Source organism: Puma concolor, chromosome B2, assembly GCF_028749965.1.
Source record: "Puma concolor isolate L17-30 chromosome B2, mPumCon1.1.hap2, whole genome shotgun sequence".
NCBI lineage: Eukaryota > Metazoa > Chordata > Mammalia > Carnivora > Felidae > Puma > Puma concolor.
In genome coordinates this window covers 33,561,073-33,584,686 of record NC_141671.1, presented here as the reverse complement: position 1 = coordinate 33,584,686, position 23,614 = coordinate 33,561,073, and the positions used below count along the sequence as shown (strand labels likewise).

At 52.8% G+C, this 23,614-nt stretch overlaps 2 long non-coding RNA genes across 2 annotated transcripts; one reads left to right on the top strand and one right to left on the bottom strand.

Annotated features, from left to right (window-relative positions):
* The first annotated feature begins 1,489 nt into the window (after positions 1-1,489).
* Positions 1,490-18,494, top strand: LOC147580889 (uncharacterized). Its single transcript, XR_015251167.1, has 2 exons — positions 1,490-1,742; positions 18,268-18,494. It is a non-coding gene; the product is annotated as an uncharacterized LOC147580889 (long non-coding RNA).
* On the bottom strand, positions 17,423-23,102 carry LOC147580888 (uncharacterized). The gene is made up of 3 exons (XR_015251166.1): positions 21,906-23,102; positions 17,945-18,128; positions 17,423-17,639 (listed from the first exon to the last, which is right to left on the bottom strand). It is a non-coding gene; the product is annotated as an uncharacterized LOC147580888 (long non-coding RNA).
* Between the last annotated feature and the right edge of the window lie 512 nt (positions 23,103-23,614).

Below are 23,614 nucleotides of genomic sequence, written 5' to 3'. Positions count from 1 at the left end.
TACCTGAAGCTCCAGACTTTACATCGACTTGAGGAAATAATTCCATCCTCCCCCCCTCCATTTTTTATTTTGTTTAAGTTAATTTGAATACGGTTTCTACGACTTAAAACTTGATGAATACAAGGGTTTAGGATGTTACCTCTCCATGGGTATTTGGATTTAAATAGAAAGAACTCTGGAGGTGGAGATGTATTTAAACTCTAAAGGAAGAAGCTAAGGAGAGGAATACATTAGAATATTTAGAATAGGCCTGGTCTCTCCAGTGAGCCCGCACCGCTGGCTCCGTCCCCCACACCCACTCTGTCTCCACCCAGACTTTCCTCTGGGTTCTAGAAGCTACATGCTCTACCCAGCTTCCCACCAGACATGCCTGCTTAGACATCCCATCTGCACCCCACCAGGTCCTTGTCTCATATTCAATGCACCTGCCCCCGCCTCCACTGTCCCCTTCACCCCTCCCAGCCCTTCCCCTGTCAGGCCTGCCCTTTCCTTCTGGCTTCCTTCACTTCCACAGCCACTTTGGCTACCCATTTGGCTCCTCACGGTGCCAGCACCCTCAAATTCTCTCCCAACCTCCTGGCCTGCGCTCCCCCCATCCATTCCTGGCACCTGCTAGGGGCTCGTTTTAAACACAGGTGTGTTGGGGACAGACTCTCTTTAGTCCCTAATCTTCAGGTGGGGTGCTGAGGTGTGGCAGGACTGCTCCGAATGGTCCAGACAGGGGAGCTGGGGGAATTCTGGGAACAACCTGGTTCCTGGTGCCTCAGAGACGGGAGAGACCGCGGGTCCAGTCTCTGGAGGAGGGAGACCGGAGTCTGGTGCCGCCTTAGAGATCCCCTGAAGGATGGAACTGTCCAGAACGTCCCACTCTGCCCAGTGCAGGCTAGATTTGGCTGAACCTTGTTGGGCAGCACTTACCTCTCTAACCTTGAGGCTGGGGGGTGAGGGTAGGGGTGGGGGTATGGCTGACAAGCTCATGATGTGAGGGGGAAATGTGGCGCCTGGAGGACCCCACTGGAGATAGCCCCTGCCTTCCCAGGAGACCTCCTCAGGGAAAGTGGGGTTGTTTTTTGTTTCGTTTTGTTTGTTTGTTTGTTTTGTCAGGAGCAGAGGTGCAAGGAGGAGGTAAAACTCCAGGGTGAATACACCCATCCCTCACTCGGCGACTTTAATTAATTTCTAAAAGCCCTGCCCCTGACTGCAAAGCCATAAAAATGAAAAAATGTTTTCATTAATTTTCATGAAAAAAATTAGAGCGCGTTCCATCCCATACCAAGACACCCAATTTCTCACAGACGGGAAAACATAGCCATTGGACAAGGAAAACAGGTTTATGGAAGGAATAAACAACGACCTGAAATTAAACACTGTGGTTTGTAACTAAACTATAACGCGAGGAACGTTTAGCTTTTCCCGCACGGGCGGGGCCAGTGCTCTGACGTCAGTGGGGAAGGCGGGGCTTCTCCCAGGACCAGCTTTCCCGCGGCGCCTTCCGGGGTCGGCGGTGATCTCGCCGAGATGTAGTTAGAGAAAACGAACTTCAGCCAGAGTCAAGGCTGACCAGAGAGCACTATCCAAACAGATGGGCGCAGGCAACAGCCTGAGCAGCGGTGCGAGCTGCCTCTTGCTTCTGCGCTGCTCGCTGCTCGGTGCACAACAGAGCAAACCGGTCTGGTTCGTGCAAACGTGGCCCAGACTCCAGCGGATCGTCCACGGGACAACCTCTGCCCGGAGACGGCCGAGTTGAGTAAACACATGGGGAGGATGTCTTTGTCTGAAAATGTCATGCAGAATTATCACTTTTAGAGTAGATTTAATTATTGGGTTTGGGGGTGAAATGTTTTTATCACACAAAAAAAGGGAGAAGCTGTTGTCTGAAAAGTTGTGTACCTTGTGGAGGGCCCGTAGGGCAAAAAGTCTCCAAGAGCAGAGCCTGAGGCAACGGCCTGTTTCTCCCCAGGACTCCGCTCCCAGTTTCCCAACCTTGTTGGTAGATGGCTTCTACACCTCCAGGTGGCTGACAGAGTGGGGGGTGGGGGGGGGGCGGTTTGAGAGAAGAAGCCAACCCTTCTGGTAGTGGAGCGTGTTTGGAGTGGAGGAGAAACAGAACTAGAGCTGAAGCAGGTGGGTTTTCCCTCCTGCGGTCCACCCAGGGGCCGCAGCTCTATCCCCTCCAAACGGCTAGCTGAGGTTCCAGAGGAGGAAAAAAAACCTCATGAACATGGTTGGAGTCGGAGCTTCTAAGATTCAAGTCAAGACACGGGGCTGTGATTCTATAATCATGGCAGGAGTAACAAACCTGGTTCTTCTCCCCACCCGCTTGCCTGTGTGGAGTCTGCTGTTTGTGGGGCCCAGCATCCATTTCCCCCACTTTATGGCAATAAAGCCCCTTATCTCCTTTAGAGGACTGCCCCTCTCTACCCTTGCTCGTGTTGTTTGGATAGGATTGGCCCCTCTCAGCCCCAGGCGCAGGGCCTGGGTGCCTGCAACCAGTCGGTGAAACTCCCCAGCCACAGAAATTGGTCCACAAATGAGTACATGACCCAGTTTAGGCCCAGGAGGCACAAGGACGCTGGAGGATTCTGGGAAAGGAGCCTCTCTGCTTTCCCAAGCATTGTCAACAGTGTTGTGCTCACTGCCAGCAGACTCGAAGGAGGAAGTGTACAGACTGCTGATAGCTATTCTGTGGGAGATGGAGAGGGCAATGTTAAGATAAGGTCGACACCATGGAAGGCAGAGAGGAGTGGCAGGAATAAGGCCTTTAGTGTTATCACTGGGCTGCTGGATCCAGCCTTACCTGAAGCAGTTAACTTTATATTCTTGAAAATTGTGTGAGCCCTTCTACTTTTTAAGCCGGTATTTTCTTCTGTTTGCAACGAAAACATTCCTTCCTGATATTCCTGGTTTCTGCTCCGGAGAACATAAAAGGTCACTACCGTGTAGGACAGAAAGGAGAAACCCTGACAAGGGGACATGCACGGGGTTACTGAAGATGGAAGTCTTCTGGACACAGCCCACGTAGGGCTGGGGGCACCAGTGGCATCTGATTCATGATGGATAGCTCAGGCTCCCAACTGCTTGGAGACTCAGGGTTAGGTATTCAAGTCTCTCTGAGCCTGAGGCAAGAACCCATTTCCTCAAGGGGGAAGGAAGTGTTCCTTATTAAAAAGCTCTAGAGAGAGACTCCATTGGGACTTTCCCACTGGAGAAGTTTTTGCCTGCAGCAAGCTCCATCCAGCACTGCGCCCCGCCCTGGACACCCCGAGCACCACTGGGCAAGCGCTGTGGTCGGGGGGGGGGGGGGGGGGGGGGGGGCGGGGCTTGCATCACGGCCCAGGCCCCTAGAGACGTGGCTTGCTCGGGACCCCGCTCAAAGCTGGGCACTTTCCAGCTGGCTTAGAAAAGGTGTCAGCAGAGTTGACCTCAAGGCCGCTTCCAAAATCCAAAGAAGTCCACCAAGCATTGTGCCTCCTTTTCAGAGGTAGGGGGTTCAAGTTACAGCAAATTCTCCTCGGCTTTGAAGAGAGTATCCCAGCATAGCTCAGACCACCGACCTGCGGGATCCCTACTGAGGTGGCAGGCCCTGAATTGTGTCCCTGTGCCTGTCAGGTGTATCTTTTTCTTTTTTTTTAAGTTTTAATGTTTATTCAGTTTTGAGAGACAGAGAGCAAGCAGGGGTGGGGCAGAGAGAGAGGGAGACCCAGAATCCGAAGCAGGCTCCAGGCTCTGAGCTGTTGGCACAGAGCCCGACGCGGGGCTCGAACTCATGAACCGCGAGATCATGACGTGAGCCGAAGTCAGACGTCCAACTGACTGAGCCACCCAGGCGCCCCTGTCAGGTGTATCTTAACGCCCGATGCCCTGTGGGATGGGGAGAGGGCTCGGGGAGGAGCTGGAAAGCCACCCTCCCTGAGGCAGGGCAGTAAGGTTCTGCTATTGCCTTGGTCAGGTGCACGCTGCCTGCTTCTGCTGTTCTCTGTTTGTCAGACGGAGCGCGTTCCATTTTCCAGATCGGCAACTGAATACCAAGCGTGGGGCTAAATGAGTGTGCTCTCCCAAGGGGCCCACATCTGGAACAGCAGCTGCGAATGGAATCGCCACCCGCATAACTTTGCAACACGCCATTGTTGTTTGCTGAGATCTAGCTGTTTTCCATACCGGCCGGTGGGGGGGTGTGTAGAACGAGGGTGTGATGGGGATCATCACAGCTCTGTCTTTCTGGTGTTTGAGGGCGGCACTCAGCCGGGCAGTCACCGTGTTTGTAGGTAATGGAAGCCTAAATGGCTTCCTCCTGGCCCTTCCTCTTGTTAACAGGCCCTGGTTTTCTGTTCAGGAAGCCGATGTGGGTTTTCTGTCACCCACAAGGACTTCCATCTCCTGAGACATAACCTCTGGAGGCGGTCGAGGCCCCATTGACCTCTAGGGTAGGTTGAATTCAGCGGGGAACACAGTGACCCTGAACTCCCAAAGTCGTGCTGCTCTGCGAGTGAGAGTTAGCTAGATTCTCATCTAACCGTCGCCCCACTTCTGTGCTCAGCAACCCCGGTGAGGGGTAGGAGCTTCCTCTGGGGGAAGCTGGATGGAAGAAGATTCAGCATGTCCTCTGAATGCCATCGCAACAGGTCCTTGCCTAGAGGCGCTGCCCACCCCTGCCTTTGAGACGCCTTGGGTCCGGACCCAGCCCAGTTACAGGGACTCAGAGCCCATTACTCAGCAAACCTAGAGGTGGAAGGGGCTTCAACAGGCTCCTCGCTCATTGCATCCCAGGGCACCTTTGAGCAAGTACCCCTGCCCGGGATCTCTGCCCCCCAGATGCCCGCTCTCAGGGATGACCACGCCCACTATTTTCACACCATGATTATAGCAGGCTGGGCCACCGAAGCTCTACCACTGGCTCTAAGATTAGAAAGCCTGTGGCAAGAGCAGCCCTCTGCCAGAATTCCTGGACCGCAGAGAGGGGGTAGCTGAGTCCATTTTAAGGATTTGGAAAGTAAATGGTTAACAGGGAGTGTGATTGGTATTGGCCGTGTTTCATGTGTGGCCGTGAAAATGCATATCGCCTACTGCAGGGTTCATAACATCCACGGCCCTTGCTGCTGCTTTGAGTCCTCCACTGGATTCGTGTTGAGGCCACACCTCCCGGGGCTGCACCCAGCCCAACAGTGTGTGGCAGGGACACCAGGCAAGACAGGGCTTGCCACATGCAGGGCTCCTCTTACCAGTGACTTTGGCTCCAGGACCTCCCATTGGCCTTGATGAAACTTTCCCACAACTGCATTGCCCTCTGGGATTCTTCCCAGCCAACCTTCCTCTCTCCCCTCTGCCCTTCCCAATGGTCAGACTGCCTTGTGAGCTGGTGGCCCTGCCCACCTCCTCTTCTCCCTCCCCTCACAGATGTTTCCCGGTCGCCTCTTGATGTCTCCTTTCCTGGAGAACTCGAATTCGCACATTTCACCTTAGGTCGGATAAGAGGTTCATGGATGTTTGTTACATTGTTCTTTATACCTTTTGTCTATCTGAAATATAGTACTAATTCGGTTAAATTAGCATTTATTAAATACTAATATTAAATTCGTGTTTTGTTAATTAGTATTATCTTTCTTTTCTTTTTTTGTTTAATTTTTAACGCTTATTCATTTTTGAGAGACAGAGAGAGACAGAGCACGAGCAGCGGAGGGGCAGAGGGATAATGAGACACAGAATCCAAAGCAGGCTCCGGGCTTTGAGCTGTCAGCACAGAGCTCAACGTGGAGCTTGAACTCACGAACTGTGAGATCAGGACCTGAGCCGAAGTCAGACCCCAACCAACTGAGCCACCCAGGCGCCCCATATTTTTTTCTTAAAAGAAAAAAGATTATGAACCCCTCTCACTGGCGGTATCTTCACAGGGAGCATGAAGGGGGCGGGGTGCCCCGGAATTGATGGGGATGGGTAGATCCAGTAAGCATTCTTGTCTTGCATTGGCTCCGTTCCTCTAATTATGCCAGGGGCTTTCTCGTCCTTTTTGGCCAATTAGTGCGGCTCATCGTTTGGCCCAGGTTCACAGTAGTGACTTCTGCAAAATGTCAGAATTTATGCCAGCTGCCCGAGAGAGCACCCTGAGTGCAGAATTTCCGGTGACTACACCCATCTCCATAAGTGTAGCCGGGTCCACACCTACATCCCTCCCCGCTTGATCGAGGCACCCTCAAAAGTCATTCACACATGTTTTCTTCATATCTTACAAATATAAATTGGTGACTTCCTGCAGCTCGTTTTGGGTATGACTCTTCCAGTCCCCGGATGGTTCGTTGTACCTTCTGGACCGCGTGGAGCCCAGATCCTCAATATCCTGGGAGAAACTGAGGGTGGGCCATGAGGGGAGTCAAGGGTGGGGGACAGTGAGCTACCTGGGGACTTAGGGTCCTCCGACTCCTCATAAGCCTCCCAGATATCGCCATTCCAATAGGACACAAATGTTTCCTGACCAATGCCTGCCCTTTCACAGAGGGGAACAGGTAAGGTTGTGAATTCAACAGATGCTGTAATTCGGTAACTTCAAAATCAATCTGTAAGTTCAGGCTTCTGCAATTTCAACTCCCATGGCTATCTGTGATGAAAGATTCCTTCAGCGTGGTCACCTGATGGCCCTAAATTTTATTCTGGGCCTTGAGGCGAACATTTTGATTTGAACCTGTCATTTCATTGCTTTAAATTATCCAGTGTTGGGAACAGCCATCCAGCTTATGGGCCCAGCATTCCCCATCCTTTATACACTGGCCGTGGTGGTGGCCAGATCTCTCACTTTGGGTTGGTACATGGTCCCAGGTGACTGGAAGGTATAGCACGACTAGCGGTTCACCACCGTGTACCCCTGGTAACCACTCTTCTGTCCAATCATACGGACCCGAGGCTTACTGATCCGGGCCTTGTGGAGTAACGAAAACCAATTCTAAGGAGCTCATACGTCCCTAAGGGTTTTCCGTGAATCCCACTCCTGGTACCAATTTCTGAATTGGGACTATTGGGTTGCAGGCATCAGAAGTTGACTTCGAAAAGTGAGAAAGGAAGGAGGGATTTATTGAAGAGGGATTTATTGAAGAGGCAGTGGAACAGGTCCCAGAAGAGAAGGGAAAGCTAGACGATGGGCCTCAGGATGGACGCAAGCTGGGGCAGCTCTGGGGATCTGAGTAGCTTAGATCGTCCCTCTGGGGCACCGCCACTCGGTGCCTCAGGTCTCACCACCTGCCATCCCCGTGTGTCTCCATTAGAGACGCAGATTCTTTTTTTTTTTCTTTTTTCTTTTTTAATTTTTTTTTCAACGTTTATTTATTTTTGGGACAGAGAGAGACAGAGCATGAACAGGGGAGGAGCAGAGAGAGAGGGAGACACAGAATCGGAAACAGGCTCCAGCCTCTGAGCCATCAGCCCAGAGCCTGACGCGGGGCTCGAACTCACGGACCGCGAGATTGTCGCTTAACCGACTGCGCCACCCAGGCGCCCCAGGAGACGCAGATTCTTGAGAGAGATGCTCATCAGGCTGGAATGTGTCCTGGACCTAACCCTATGGTCAGGGACACAGGGATGGTGACTGGCCACCTCCCAGAAGCAACACAGACCCAGGAAAGCTATGCGTCCCCCTCCCCTGACCGAGGAAAAGATGCTGAGCAGCTAAAACCAGCATGTGGCCCATACACCCTTTCAGTTCTGAGCCTTTTCACATTCTATTCCCTCTCCCTGGAGGGCTCTGCTCTCCTACAGGCCTTGGCATAGATATCACACACTGCCCCCCCACCAAGGAAGTTTCTGTGAGGTCCCAAACCCAGGATAAGTGCCCCCTCCTAAGTGATTCCATAGTGCCCGTCTCCCTGTGTCGTAATGGTCTGTTTACTTGTCTTTTTCTCTCACTGGAGCCTCAGCTCCGCGATTAAAGGGATCGTGTTGGCCTTGCTTATAACCCGCAAATCGACGAAATGCATGGCACACAGTAGGGCCGCAGTAGCTCCTTGTTACGTAAATAAAGGGTGAAGATCTGGCTCTTTCACTAGCCGGCTGTGACCTCAGGGAAGGCCCCTTCCCTCTGGGTTTTGGTTTCTGATTCAAAGAACGTGGACTAACAGCCTGTCTTGTTCCGGGAGAGTTTGATGGCAAGAAACAGAAATCCACTCAAGCTAGTGGGGAGTATGATGAGGAATCGGGGGATCTCACAGAACCTGAGGGCTTCACCGAGAGCTGGGCAAGGTTGGGAATCAGCATAGACGCTGGCTTCATCTGGCTCCCTCCCTGGACCGTGGGGCCTCATGCCTGCCTGTCACCGTTCCCGAGTTCCTGCTTCTTGTCCCTGTTCATGGATGACAGGGGCCTCTTCGGCACACATGCATCAGCTCTTTCCAGCTCTTGTGTCGTGGGCTGGGTTCCCAGGAGGCAGACGCTGAAAGGGAGACAGCGGGCCGGAGATTAGCTTTGGGGTGACTTACTCACTAGGTGGGCCACAACCACTTACTGCTGGCGAACCTTGGGCAGCGCACGTAACCACTCCAACCTCGGTGTCTCCGTCAGTAAAATGGGGATAAGGGTAGTGTCTACACCATTAGGCGACTTCATACAACGGAGCCTGGTATATGGGAGACTCTTGATAAATGTTAGCCCGGAGATCAACGATTCCGGTGGTGGCGTCTAGGGCATGGTGGCAGCGTGTCGGGGGTGGGGCATCTGCCGTGCCCCCGTCCTGTGGGCTTCTGCCTTGGAAAGCATTGCTCACTGAGGTACGAGTGATGTGACGTGCTCCTGGAGGCAGGCGGGGTCAGGACTTGGTTTCAATTTGAGAAGTTTAGGGTCAGAGAGCAGGGTACCTGGGTGTGGGCATGCCACATGTCCTGTTGGGGGGCAGGTGGCCTTCAGCTTGGGGGGGTGGGGCAGCTCGGGGGGGGGGGGCGAGCGGAATGGCACGTGACCGGCTGGCTGGGCCCCCTCGGGCCAGCTGGAGTTCATCTCAATGAGTGAAGTTTGGCCCTGGGGCCCCAGAGCCTCTTGTCTCTTCTTTTTTTTTAATTTTTTTTTAACGTTTTATTTATTTTTGAGACAGAGAGAGACAGAGCATGAACGGGGGAGGGTCAGAGAGAGAGGGAGACACAGAATCTGAAACAGGCTCCAGGCTATGAGCTGTCAGCACAGAGCCCGACGCGGGGCTCGAACTCACGGACCACGAGATCATGACCTGAGGTGAGGTCGGACGCTCAACCGACTGAGCCACCCAGGCACCCCTCTCCTGTCTCTTCTTCACTGTTGGGGAATCACAACAAATCGAATGTGAGCCACTTTAGTGAACTGATTCAATTTGGTGAACAAAAAAAAGGCAAAAGGGAGGGAAATGTGTATTTCTTCCAGCCATAGGGCCAGTGGTTAATCTCAGCTTCGGAACCCTGTGCCGGTGGTGGCTTAAAGCGAGGTGGAGTGAGGTGAGGGCTGGCTTTCCTAGAGGAGCCGATGGCCCCTGGGTCGGATGCCCTTGGGGGCCGGGGACGGTGTGGGTCAGGCACCCAGATGGGCTCAGGGCAGGCGTGCACCCCCACACCTATATACATGCATGTACACGCATACTCACATGTGTGCACGCACACGCTCCGTGAGCCGAGGAGGAGGCCCTCCCACCCAGCACTCTGCATGTGCGTGTGCAGGCCTACCCCACCCCTCCCCACACGGACCTGAGAAGCTGACCTGGCCCCTCATCGCTCCTAGCCTCGGTTTCTCCATCAGTAACTTGGGCACTGGAACAGGACTCGGAGGGCGCCCAGGCAAGTGGGGGAAGCTGTGAAAACTGCCGGGGACTTCGATCAAGGCGTGCCGGAGCTTGCTTTTGCACCTCTTGCTGTCTCCTGGTGACTTCTCTGGCACGTGTCCTGAGTCTGTGGCCTCTGGTCTCAGGAAAGGACCGAGTCACTGATGGCCTGGCTGCGCGTCTTCTCCCAAGTGACCTGCAGCCTAAGCCTTTCCCGCCAGGTCCCTTTCGCAGGCAGGCACCAGGCAGAGTGGTGAAGAGCCCAGCTCTGGAGCCCCGCTGCCTGCACGTGTGTGACCTTGGGGCAGTGACTGAACCTCTCTGTGCCTCAGATTCCCCTTCTATAAACTGGGGCATGCCGGCTGGGTCTCAGGGGTTGTTGTGAGGGTCCAATGAGCATATAAAGCTCGTAGAGCTGTGCCAGCCTGCAGTGAGCACACAGGAGGGTTGGCACTCCTGGCAGCAGCAGCAGCTGGGTGCTGGGGAGAGCCGGGAGGGGTGCCCTAGGTCAGGTACATGTTGATCTCCATGACAAGGCGCTCTCCTGACCATCGATGTCAGTATCTCTGGATGTTGTCAGGACATCAGGATTGCTAGAACTCTCCTGGTGACTCTACTGTGCAGTAGGACCGAGAACCACCATGTTAGCCAATTACTGGCCGGGCGGCAGGTCTGGGTGCCAGGCACAGCCCACATGGAGGCACCTGGGAGTCCAAGCCGAGCATGACTACAGGAGAGCTTCCTGGAGGAAGAGGCAGAAAAGGTGGAGGACAAGGCTGATGGGGGCGGGGCGGGGCGGGGCGGGGGTGCGGGGATAGGTGGTGGTGTGGCTGAGGCGGGAGGGGCCCTGGGGCTCAGGTGGCCGCTGGGCACCTCCTCAGCTGGCTACCTGCTGCCCGCCCTCCTGGCCAGGATGCCGGCTCCTCCCAGCTGCCTCTGCTTTTGGGTTCTTCTGTCTCCTGGGGCGCCTGCGCTCCAGCTGGCGCCCGCCTCGTTAATAAAGGCAGATTGCTGCTCAGCTCGTCCCCAGCACTCCTGACGGGGCCATTAATATTCCAGGGAAGATTAACTCCCCCTCTGCTCCCTCCCCTGCAGCCGCTGGGCCCTGCCTGACAGATGAGGGCCTCTGACTCAGACAGAGATGACGCCTAGAACCTAGGCAGGGGCTGCCTGAGATGACCTCTGGAGCTTAGGTGCTTTTCCTGCTTCTCTGTAGGCCCTTCCAGGTTTCACCTGTGAAGGTAGGAGAACATGGATGACAGATCCTGGAGAGGCTGAGTGGGGCTATGCTCAGTCCTGGGACTCTGGATGGAATCTTAAGGGATCTAATGCAGTCTTTTTATTTGGCTCAGAGAATGCGAGTGACCTGCCTGCAGTCACGTGGCGGGGCGGACCCCAGGACCCCTGACTTTGGGCTGAGCAGCCTTTGCACATCCCTAGGGTCTGGGCAGAGGGATGACACCCCACATGCTCCCCAGAGGCCTCCTGGCATGGGGAACTGTTGGCAAGACTGGGGCCTCAGTGAGGCCCGCCCACCTCGCTGCGGGGCCTTCGCCTGGACCTGCTATACTGGGGGTGGGGGTGGGGGGGGGTCCTTGAGGGACTGGTGGGCAGGATAGGACCAGAATGCTGCCCCAGGGGCCCTGGACGTGGCTCCTCCCTCCAGGTGATCTCTGATCTCTGGTAGCTTCTTCTGTGCCTGATGGTGGCCAGGGGTGGGTCCGAAGGTGTCAGGAGCTCCGAAGGAGGAGAGTGGGAGGCAGCAGAAACGGGAATCCAACCGTGGAAGACTCGAATTTAAAGGACCCACCCCTCCCTTGAATTCCATTTCTTCTCTGCCAACCTCCAGCTCCCGACCACACGCAGGCACATATACCCCCCCAACCCCACACCTACCACACGCCACATCAACACCCCCACATATACACACACCACACAATACCCCCCACACACACACACACGTGCCAACACGCACACTCAAGTGCATGCAGAACTCATCCATTCCTGGGCTTTTGATTAGCACGTAAATGCTGCTGACACCCAAATCTGTGACTGGTCCAGTCTCTCGCCGAGCCCCAGACTCCTATCTCTATGATAGAGTGACCCCCAATGAACCACCTCCTGGTACTTACGCCCTGTCTAGTCCCCTATTCTTGAACCAGGGCTGGCTCAGATCACGTGGCAGAGGTGATGCCGGGTGGCTTTGAAGGCTGGGGCATTAGAAGCCTTACTCCCAGGACAGTCCTTGGACTCTGGCCTCCATGCTGTGAGGAACCCACAGCCCGAGCTGAGCTCCCGGCCCGTACCACCTACCAACAGGTCAAGGAAGTCATCTTGAACCTCCAGCCCAGTTGAACCTTCAGATGACTCCTCCCTCAGCCATCACCTGACTGCAACCTAATAGGGGGAACCCTGAGCTAGAAATGCCTGGTGAACCCAGAAAACTCATAAGAGAGAAATTGTGTGTGGTGCCACTGTTTGGAGTAATCGGCAATAGATGATCAAACACAAGATGAGGTTGGATGAGACTTAAAGCAGGAGAGCCTAGATTTGGGGGAATCTGGGCTGTGGCACTTACACGGGTCGTCTCGTGGGGCCACTATTGGGGTAGGACGATGTTTCTCCTGAAGGGAGCCAACAGTCCCTCATCCACACACACAGCAGATCTGGGCAAAGAAAAGGAGTACATGGGACTGGGTCTTAGACCAGGGGTGTTACGAGTAGATCTGGCTGCCAATAACCAAAAATTCTCAAATGGTATTTGCTCACAATGGAAGGATGTTTCTCCTGCATGATGTCCAGAGGTAGGCAGTTGTGATATTGTGATTTACAACAAGAAGTATATATTTGGTCTTATATATATGGTCTATGCTTCCTAGCACAGAGCTCCTAACGGTGTCCTTTGTTATGTTAATGAGGTGACTTTTGGATCCCACCTAGGATGGGGGACTGGTTGCCTGGAGAGCCAACAGAGCCATGGAAGGGTTGAAACTTTCAGTTCATGTAAGCGATGAATCACAGGAATCTACCCCCAAAACCAAGAGCACACTGTATACACTGTATGTTAGCCAATTTGACAATAAATTATATTAAAAAAAAAAAGAAGAAAGAAAGAAAGAAAGAAAGAAAGAAAGAAAGAAAGAAAGAAAGAACCTTTCAGTTCCACCCCTCTGACCTCTGGGGAGAAGAGAGGGGCTGGCGATTGAGATCAATCACCAACGGCTAATGGTTTAATCAATCGTACCAGTGTAATGAAGCCTCCATAAAAAAACAAAAAGATGGGGTTCAGAGAGCTTCCGGGTTGCTGGCCATGTGGAGATTGCACACTCAGAGGGCGTGGAAGCCCCAAGCCCCCTTCCCGTACCTTGCCATATGCCTCTCTTCCCTCTGCTGCTGGTTCCTGAGTTGTATCCTTCTATAATAAAAACTGGTAATCTAGTGTTTCTCTGAGTTCTGCGGGCTGCTTTAGCAACTTCACAAAACCCGAGGAGGGGGTCATATGAACCTCTGATTCAATCGGTCAGGACAGGTGACAGCCTGGGCTTGCAACTGGCATCTGAAGTGGGTGGGGGCAGTCGTGTGGGACTAAGCCCTTAACCTGTGGGATCTGACACTATCTCCAGGTAGACAGTGTCACAACGGAGTTATGTAAGCCACCCAGCTGGTGTTGGAGAATTGCTTGGTGATGTGGGGAAACCGCACCCCCCATGTTGAAACTGGGTGCAGACAAACCCTTAGTAGTTGAGGCCAATGTGGCACTCTGGTATCTGGGGCCTAGACTCCAGGGATGCCCTTTACACTGTATTCTGTGTTCTGTTTATCATAGAATACAGTAGAAAGTGTGCACCACGTAGGGTATGTCAGACTTTTTGCTCTGTTGTGGGTGCACCTTCTATTCCCAAGGTCACCCCACCTTGTGATCCAAGGTCACTGCTGGAGCTCCAGACATTACATCTGCATTCCAACTGTCAGGAAGAAGGAACGATGAAGGTCTCACCTCCTCCCTGGATAGACACTGCTTGGAAATGACACTTTTACTTCTACCCCATTAGCCAGACTTACTCACGTGACCATATCCAACAGCAAGGAAGGTTCTCCTGGATGGGTACACGCCTAGCTCACTCAGGAGCTCATAGAGGCGAGTGGGTACTGGGGACATTAGCAGACTCTACGGTAAGGGGACCCGTTGCTTTCTGGGTGCAGGGATCACTTTGGCCCAGGTCCCAAGGTATGGAGAGGTCGTGGGTTAAGAGGCCTGCGGCCACGTGGAAGGAAGAAGAGGGCAAGGCCAGGAGTAATGCAGGGCGCTGGCCTCAGAAGAGACCCTTGGGTGTGGTCATGTGATAGTTAAATGTGGTCATGTGATAAGTGAAATTTACCATAGGACCCAGCAAATCCACTCCTAGGAATTTACCCTGGAGAAATGACAACATCCCCCCCGTACCAAGACTTGCCGTGAAATTTTCAGAACAGCTTTGTTCCTAAAAGCCAAACGTCGGAAGCAACGTAGTGGCCCATCACCTGGTGGAGTTCTATTTGGCAATGAAAAGGCACGAACTACTGCTAAGCACGTGCCACAACACAGACCTTCAAGTCGTCTGCTTCGTTGAAAGAAGCCAGATGGGGGGCGCCTGGGTGGCGCAGTCGGTTAAGCGTCCGACTTCAGCCAGGTCACGATCTCGCGGTCCATGAGTTCGAGCCCCGCGTCAGGCTCTGGGCTGATGGCTCGGAGTCTGGAGCCTGTTTCCGATTCTGTGTCTCCCTCTCTCTCTGCCCCTCCCCCATTCATGCTCTGTCTCTCTCTGTCCCAAAAATAAAATAAAAAACGTTGAAAAAAAAAAAAAAGAAAGAAGCCAGATGGAAGAGGTCACATATCGTAGGATTCCGTTCATGCGAAATTTCCATGAAAGGCAAACCTGATGGGAACAGGAAGTAGATTAGTGGTTGCCAGGAACGGAATTAACTGTACATGCATTTAAAGAATCTTCCTGGGGGGTGCCTGGATGGCTCAGTCGGTTAAGCAACTGACATAAGCTCAGGTCATGATCTCGCGGTTTGTGAGTTCGAGCCCCGCGTCGGGCTCTGTGCTGACAGCTCAGAGCCTGGAGCCTGCTTCACATTCTGTGTCTCCCTCTCTCTCTGCCCCTTCCCTACTTGCACTGTCTCTCTCCCTCTGTCAAAAATAAAGATTGAAAAAATAAATAAATAAATAAAGAATCTTACTGGGTGATGAGAATGAGCTAAAACTGGATTATAGTGATGGTTGCACAACCCAGTCCATTCACTAAATATTGACTTGTCCATTTGATGTGAGTGAATTTTAGGATATATATGACTCATTAAAGCTATAAAATAAAAGATATTTTTTTTTTAATTTTTAAATGTTTATTTTTGAGAGAGAGAGACGTGTGAGCAGCGGAGGGGCAGAGAGAGAGGGGGACGCAGAATCTGAAACAGGCTCCAGGCTCTGAGCTGTCAGCACGGAGCCCGATGTGGGGCTCGAACTCACAAACCGCTAGATCATGACCTGAACCTACGTCAGATGCTTAACTGACTGAGCCACCCAGGCACCCCTAAAAAAGATATTTTAAGAAGTCACTTCCCCAGAGCGGGCTTCAGGGACACCTGTTCCCTGCTAAATGCAGCCCTCCTTGCCTTGCCTCATGGTCCTTGCTCCTCCAGCCTTGTGTCAGGTGGAAACTATTTGTGAGGGATGGGTTTCATGTGGACGCTCCCCTCTAGAATGGAGCCTCTGTGGGAAAGGGCCCAGGCCTATTTTCTTTTAAACAGCTTTCCTGAGCTATAATTTGCACACCATACATTCACCCACTTAAAGTATACAATTCAATGGTAGCACGGATTAATATTTTCACAGATAAGCACAATTATCATTGACTCCATTGACCGTGGAGGCAATTTGAGAATCTTTTCCTCACCTCAAAAAAAAGCCCACACCCATTCCTTTCCCTCCCCTCAGCCCTAAGCAACCGCTAATCTATTTTGTCTACAGATTTGCCAATTCTGGACATTTCTCATAAATGGAATGACATGGGATGTAGTCTTCCGTGGCTGAGTTCCTTTGCTTATTAATAGGCGTAACGCTTTCGAGACTCATCCACGTTGAGGCAGTATGTAACGGCACTCCATTCCTTTTCATGGCTGAACACCCTTCCATTGTACAGATAAACCACGTTTCGTTTATCCATTCATCAGTTAGACAGTTGGATTGTTTCCACCTTTTGGCCATTACGCATAGCGTGTGCGCATTTTTGTGTGGACATATGTTTTCATTTCTCTTGGGTACATACCCAGGAGTGAAATTGCCAGGTCCTACGACAACTCTAAGGTTTAACTTTTGATGTCAGGCTGCTTTCCAATGTGGCTGCATCGTTTTACGTGCCCGCCAGAAGAGTTTGAGGGTTCAGATCTCCCTGCACCCTCCCCTAGGTTTGTTACCTGATTTTTCGATCGTGGCCTTCCCAGTGAGTGTCAAAGGCTATCTCCTGGTTTTGATTTGTGTTTCCTTAGGACTAGGGATGGCAAGCATCTTTTCATGTGCTTATGGGCCATTTGCATATCTCTTTTGGGGAAATAGCTCTTCAGATCTTTTGCCCATTTAAAAATTGGGTCATGTGTCTTTTCACTGATGAGTTGGAAGGGCTCTTTATTCTAGATACGAGTCCCTTATCAGATATACGATTTGCAAATATTTTCTATTCTTTGGGTTCTCTTTTCACTCTTTTGATAGCATCCTCAGAAATACACAGGTTTTGAGTGTTCATGAAGCGCAAGTTACTTTTTTCTTTTCTAGCTTGTGCTTTTGGTGTCATACCTAAGAATCCCTTGCCAAATCTGAGGTATCCCGAGGTTTCCTTCTAAGAATTTTATAATTTTAGTTCTTATAAAGAAGTCTTGGAGCCATTTGGAGTTAATTTTTTTTTATATGGTGTAAGAACAAGTGTCCAACTTTATTCTTTGGCACGTGGCTATCCAGTTTCCCCAGTGTAATTTGTTTAAAAGATCCTTCTTCCCCCATTTGGGTGGTCTTGGCATCCTGGTTGAAAATCAGTTGCCCACGAACACATGATTTTATTTCTGGACCCTCAATGCCATTCCATGGACCACATTGTATATCTATCTACCCGTAAGCTGGTACCACACAGTTGTGAATTCTTTTTTTTTTTTAATTTTTTCAAGTGTTTGTTTATTTTTGAGAGAGACAGAGACAGAATGCAAGTGGGTTGGGGCAGAGAGAGAGGGAGGCACAGAATCTGAAGCAGGCTCCAGGCTCCAGGCTCCCAGCTGTCAACACAGCACAAAGCCCGACGCGGGGCTCGAACTCATGAGCTGTGAGATCATGACCTGAGCTGAAGTCGGACGCTCAACCGACTGAGCCACCCAGGTGCCACCCCGCCCCCGGTTTTTTTTAATTGAAGAATCATTGCCATATACTATCCCCCTAGTTTTAGGTGTCAATTATAGTGATTCGATATTTTTATACGTTAACAAAACGATGTCCACAGTAAATCTAGTCACTGTCCATCTCCACGCACTGTTGTGAGTTCTGTTGCTTTTTTTGTCACCACCTCATTGCCCGGAACACTGGTTCACATATCTGTTGGGTGTTCAGAGCCCAGCAAGTAAATACCACCAGGAACACACCTGTAGTCCAAAAAAGTTAGGTTTATTTAGCTTGCGCAGCAAAGTACATGCCCTACAGGATCTCCAGAGAATCTCAAAAGGAAGGTCCCAAGAGAGGCCTCTTAGAGGGTTCAGGTTGGTGCGGAGCGATTCGAGAAGAGGTCGGGAAAGCAGAGGCGGTCTGGGGTTGGTGCTGTCTAGAAGTTGGAGGGGATTCAGTAACAGGGATCTTCATTAATACCTAGGAGTGGGGAGGATTAAAGTCGGCTGGAGCCGCTGGCCCGGAGTGGCCTTGTCTGTGTGCCCTTCTGAACATGGTCTTTGTTCCTCCAGGGACTTCTTGGTCTGATTGTCAGCTGGGCTGTTTTCTGGAAGCCAACAGATGTCCCCGCAGCAGAAGAACTAGAGTTCCGACAGGCAGCCAAGGCAGACCCCACATATCCTACATCTACCTCTCAAGCTTGTTTCAGGGGCCAACACACGGACAGGGGGCAGGTGGGCAGGGTGGGACGTGCCCACTGGCCAGAGTCCAGACCACCAACTCACCGTGTGGGGTGCCCTAGTCGTGTTCCTTTCCTGGGCCTCAGTTTCCTCATCTGTATTATTGGGAGATGGGATGGACAGTGCCTGGACCTCCTTCCAGTTCCTGATCTGTGACGTAGCTGTCTTCATATCCTATTTCAGACGAGATCGGGTGCGTTCAGGGTGGTATGGCCGTAGACTTCATATGCTATTTCAGAGAGAGGGAAATCTTCGGTGAAACCGGCCCTCCACCCCCACCACGCCACACACACACACACACACACACACACACACACACACACACTCTCACTCACTTTCTCTCTCTCTCTCTTCTCCCCACCACACAGCGGACGCATCTGGCCTCAAGTCCCTATTCAGTCTTTCAGCTCAGCGGCAACCAGACATTTGGATTTCATACCTGGCAAAGTTTTCTAAAACGTTCTTGGGATCCACATAGGGTTGCCAACATTTTCTTTTGTCAAATAGGACATTAAAAGCCGCAAGTCCTACCACCTGTTGCAAGCACTGTGTCACGAAAGGATAACAAGTAAAATAAAGGATAACACTGCCTCGACTCCCCTCATTTCTTGGACCATGGAGGAAGGTCCTCTTGGAACGGACTGTTCTCACCTAGGTTTGGGCCGGGCTGCCTCATTTCACAGCTTTGACTCATTAAAAAAAAAAGCAGAGGGGCGCCTGGGTGGCGCAGTCGGTTAAGCGTCCGACTTCAGCCAGGTCACGATCTCGCGGTCCGTGAGTTCGAGCCCCGCGTCAGGTTCTGGGCTGATGGCTCAGAGCCTGGAGCCTGTTTCCGATTCTGTGTCTCCCTCTCTCTCTGCCCCTCCCCCGTTCATGCTCTGTCTCTCTCTGTCCCCAAAATAAATAAACGTTGAAAAAAAAATTAAAAAAAATAAAAAAATAATAAAAAAAAATAAAAAAAATAAAAAAGCAGATACCACGGAAGAGTCAGCCTCAATTGTCCGTAAGGGAATGATGGGCTCTTGGAGGGGGTGCTGGCAGGCAGATGGAGGGGTGGGAAGAGCTCAGATCTTGGCTCTGGACCCCAGGTCTCTGGCAGCCGCGCCGATCAAGAAGGACCCATGGGCGCACAGACGTATCTCCCCAGCCTCCCTAGTTGTGAGATTGGAAACACAGGCCTGGGAGAAAGCGTGGAGGACTTGTGAAGCTCTAAGCAAATGAAGGCTGAACTAGACCCGTCCCTCGGGCCTCAGCGCTTCCCTAACTGGCCCCTTCTTCGTCCAGGCATTTCCCCCTCCAGTGTTCACCCAGAGCCTGTGAGAAATAAGGGGTGTGTGTGTGTGTGTGTGTGTATGTGATTCCAGTAACCTCCGGAGGGGTTTTTGTGGAAGGGAGTAAGAAGTAGAGAGTAAGTTGTCTACCCCCAGAATGATGTGGTGGGTCTGGGTTTGTTTTGTTTTTTGTTTTTTTTTAACTCTTTAGGGTCACAGAAGGACGCACGGCATCCGTGGGTTCCCTCTAGACAGTGAAGTGAGAATTTAAAGATGGGACCCCTCCCACACCCCAGCCCAATCTCCCGGGGCCTAGAATGCACTCGGCTACTGTGCCTTTAAAAAGGAGCTCCAGTCCACAAAGGAAACCAATCAGCAGATGGGGGAGGAGCGACTTGGGAGCCTGGCCACCAGCCTTGCCTCCGAGGAAGAGTGACAGCCTCCTGAGGGAGCCTGAGCAAACTTGTTTAAAGGAACAGTGTCCCAGATGGGCCACTCTCAAGGTGTTAAGACTTCCAGAGCTCCTGAATTGACCAATGCATCCTCAGAGTGCCTGCCGCCCCCACCCCCACCCCCAAGATGATAATTTGCTGGGAAGGACGAGTGATTTATCTGTCTAATTGGGCTTTTATTTGCATTTTAAATCACGCTCTTTTGCTAAACTAATGGACCCCCTATTTATAGATGACTCCAACACAAAGTGACTACTAATTACTACAATTAATATCACGTTAAGGGCTTGCCAGCCAACTTCACAGCAACTTGTATCGCCTACTCATTTTCAATTAAGGCACATTGACAGGGAGAATACGTGGTTATTAAGAGCGAGCCCTGGGGTGTAATTACCGCTCACAAGGTCATTAAGCAACTCCCCTGCGGGGTTGGCACCTTGGAGCCTGGGGGCCGGGGGCCCAGATCTGTGCCCTACCCTGGGGCCATAAAGCCTCAGTGCCCCAGGCTGCCAGGGCAGCTGGGGGCCTGGCTCTGAGCTGCCCGGAGGTGGAGTAGATGATGCCAGAAGGGGTTGGGATGGGAGAGCCAGGCAGGGAGGCTGAGGAAGAGATCTGCCCTTTCTCGAAGACAGCCACCGGAGAGCTGAGGGAACTTCAGGCTTCCTGGAGCAGCAGGTGTCTATGGAGGCCTCCTCCGGGACAGGGAGGGGGTTGGCAGCAGGGCTGTGGGACTGAGGGGATGAGGGCCCCAGAAGGAGACCAGCTTCCAGAGCACTGTGTGGGGGCAGGGCCTACGAGCCTGGCAGGTAGAGAATGGGCTTCGGGGATAGGAGGAGGTCCCGGCTCCAAATGCAGAGGAATGGTCTCTTCTGACTAAGAGGAGGAGACCTTGAAGGTGAAGAGAAGCTGTGGCAGAGAAAGAAAAGGCCTGGAAGGGGTGGGGAGGGGGGCAGAGGCAGAAGTCAAGGGAAAGTGAGCACCTCGAGAGGGTGCTCTTGTGGCTGATGGTCCCCTCATTCTTCCTCTTCCCCTTGGCAGAGGCCAACCTGCTATGGACCAGGTACAGGCTGGTGGGGAGATTCTGGAGCCCAAACCCCCACCAGGCAACCTGTGGCCTCAGGGTCAAGGACGCTGTGGTAGGGTGATGGGAAGCCCCTGGCAATGGCATGCCGGAGCTCCTGAGGGCCCATCTCCAGCCTTCCCCATTCTGCCTTCCCCCATTCTAGCACTTCATGTTTACAGCTCAGAAATTACCATGGTGGTGGGGCGCCTGGGTGGCGTAGTCAGTTGGGCATCCGACTTCAGCTCAGGTCATCATCTCATGGCTGGTGAGTTCGAGCCCCGCGTCGGGCTCTGTGCTGACAGCTCGGGGCCTGGAGCCTGCTTCAGATTCTGTGTCTCCCTCTCTCTGAGCCCCTCCCCCACCCCTCTTTCTCTCTCAAAAATAAAGATTTTTAAAAAAATTAAAAAAAAAAAAAAAAGAAATTACCGCAGTGGAGGATTCAGACCACAGAAGTCTGCAAAGACTGTGGAACAGGGTGTTTTTTCCCTCAGGTAACCAGCTGCTGAACAGATACCGGCAGTTACTGCCCTGGGTCAGCCCATCAGGGCGGTGTGTAGGGCCTTCTTTGATGTCCTTAGCACTTGGCCTGTGCACGTGTAGTCTGCCCAGGACTGAGTTCCACAGGCACCCAGTGGAAGCCCACTTCTGAGAAGCAAGCCACATGGGTAGCACAGGGGCTCGCAAATGAGGCCGGATCCCCGTGGTCCACTCTAGACCTGTTGTCTTGATTTGGGAAAAATGCATAGGTCTGGGGAGACCCTCCCTAGACACCCCACCACCCAGGCTGGCACCCACCCTCACCTATGGCCTCATCAGGAAGGGGCACTGGGCCTTCACGGGCCAGAGCGGAGGGGAAGGAGTGCACTGGGCCCTCCAGGGGAGAACTGGGGTAGGCGTGAGTGTGTGAGAAGTTCCTGCTGCCCCTGCTCTTCTGGAAGGTTCTTCCTACCTCCCCCCTCCCCGACAAATCCTCCCCAGGTTCTGTCTGTACCACGTCCATTGCCTTGTTTCTTGGCACCCCTACCCTTTCTAAATCCCCTCCAGCGGCTTCTCTATTCCTCCTCTGCTCCCCAAGTGCTGGATGCTGCATCAGTGTTGGTGGAGAGAAGGGGGGAAAGGCAGGGAGAGGGGGCGGGAGGAGTTACAGTTCTGTGGATCAGGATTAGGTTTGCCTACGCAAAAATGATGGGGGACAAACAGGACAGAAGTTTCTCTCTCACCTTGATATAGGCAATCCGGGGTTGGTCCTTGGTGGTCAGCCGTTGCTCTTCCGTCCTCACAACGTGGCCTCCGTCTCGTGGTCAGAGATGGCAGCCAATCACTTGTCCGCCTTCCAGCCCAGGGGCAGCAGGAAAGGGTGGGAAGAGGAACACGCTTGTCCCCTTTCCGGGCTTCCTGAAATCCACACATGGCCGCACGCGGCTGCCAAGGAGGGCTGTGGGATTGCGCAATCACTTCATTTCCACCCCAAAAGCAGGGTTTTATCGCAAAGGCAGGGATGGATGTGGAGGGACGAGAGCAGTCCATCACACAGTTGACTGTGGCACTCCTTGATAGGATGGTCAATGTCGGTGACGGTTGGAAGGACTCCTGGCCCTGGACAGCTGCTGCCAGCTGCCACACCCCGCAGTCCCTTTGGGGATGGCTGAAAGGGTGTCAGGGTCCAGGAATCGGAAGAACCAGGGCAGACTTCGGCCTCCTTTCCCGGCCATTGAGACGTTCCCCGCTTCTAGGGCTGGGACTGGGCGTTCTCGCCTGGCCCTCTGTGGAGCCAGAGAACTTTCTTCCACAGCACAGGTGTGTGTGCAGCTGAGGGCCCAGCCAGGAGCTGGCAGCCCGCCCCCAAGGCTGTCGGGAGGGAGGGGGCAGGGAGGAGATCCTTAAATGGAGGAGAGGGGGCTGGAGGGTGACAAGAAGCAAGGGCCAGGGCATTTCAGATCCAGAGAACCAAGACGAACTGAAAGCAGAGACCACAAGAGGCAGGGGGCACTTGCAGAGAGGTGGGCAGTTTGGTGGGACCAGAAGCGTGGGCTGAGTGCGGAAGTGGGGTGGAGAGAGGTTAGGGCCATCTGTGTTTCCACGTAGTCCTACGTGATTGCTCAGTTTCCCCACCGTCCCCCCCAGCACTTGCTGTATGTCAGGCACCCTTCTTAGAATCGGGAATGCTTTATCAGTATTTTTTTCCTCCCCAGAGATCCCATGAGAGACAAGCTGCCCGTTTTATAGGCTCAGATGTGCCCCACTCACGGGCTAAGGAACCTTGCCATAAAACCCAAGTAGGAAGTGCCACGGAGTGCAGCCCCAGAAGGCAGGGTATCACACAGCCCTGCAGAACCTGGGACTGTCTCCCCAGGAGCTGGGTCATCTCCTCACCCCCACCCCCCAACTCAGGCTCAGTCTCTCCTAGCTGTGCTCACCCTTCCAGTAGCATCCAGTATAACTTCACCTAGGCTTCCTGGGGCTCCCACCGACTTTTCCCCAGCTCCCACCAACCTCCCCCCCGCCCCCGCCCCACCTCCCTGGCAAATGAAACCTACACCTTCTCCCACCACTCAGGGCTCAAAAGGCAGTCAGAAGGGGGAGGCAGTCAGAAGGGGGAGGTCACCAGGGCTGTGTCTCCATTCCTGGGCCAAGTGCAGACAGGATTTTTCTCTGGGCAAAGAGTATGTTCAGGGGCTTCAGTCCACTAAGCCATCTCGCTCTGAGTGGCAGGGAGGGAGCTTGGTGGGGGGGTGGGGGGTGGGGATAGGGGGTGGGAAGGGGCTGTTGCTGCCCACCAGTGAAGAGAAGGCATAGAGTAGGCACTAAATAACTGATAAGCATGCTTCTTGTCTTTCCCATCATAACACAAAGTGCTTTGTGAACATTTCCGGTTACTCATGAAAATCTACGAATGACTATCTTCTTTTATGACAATTTAAACAAATTT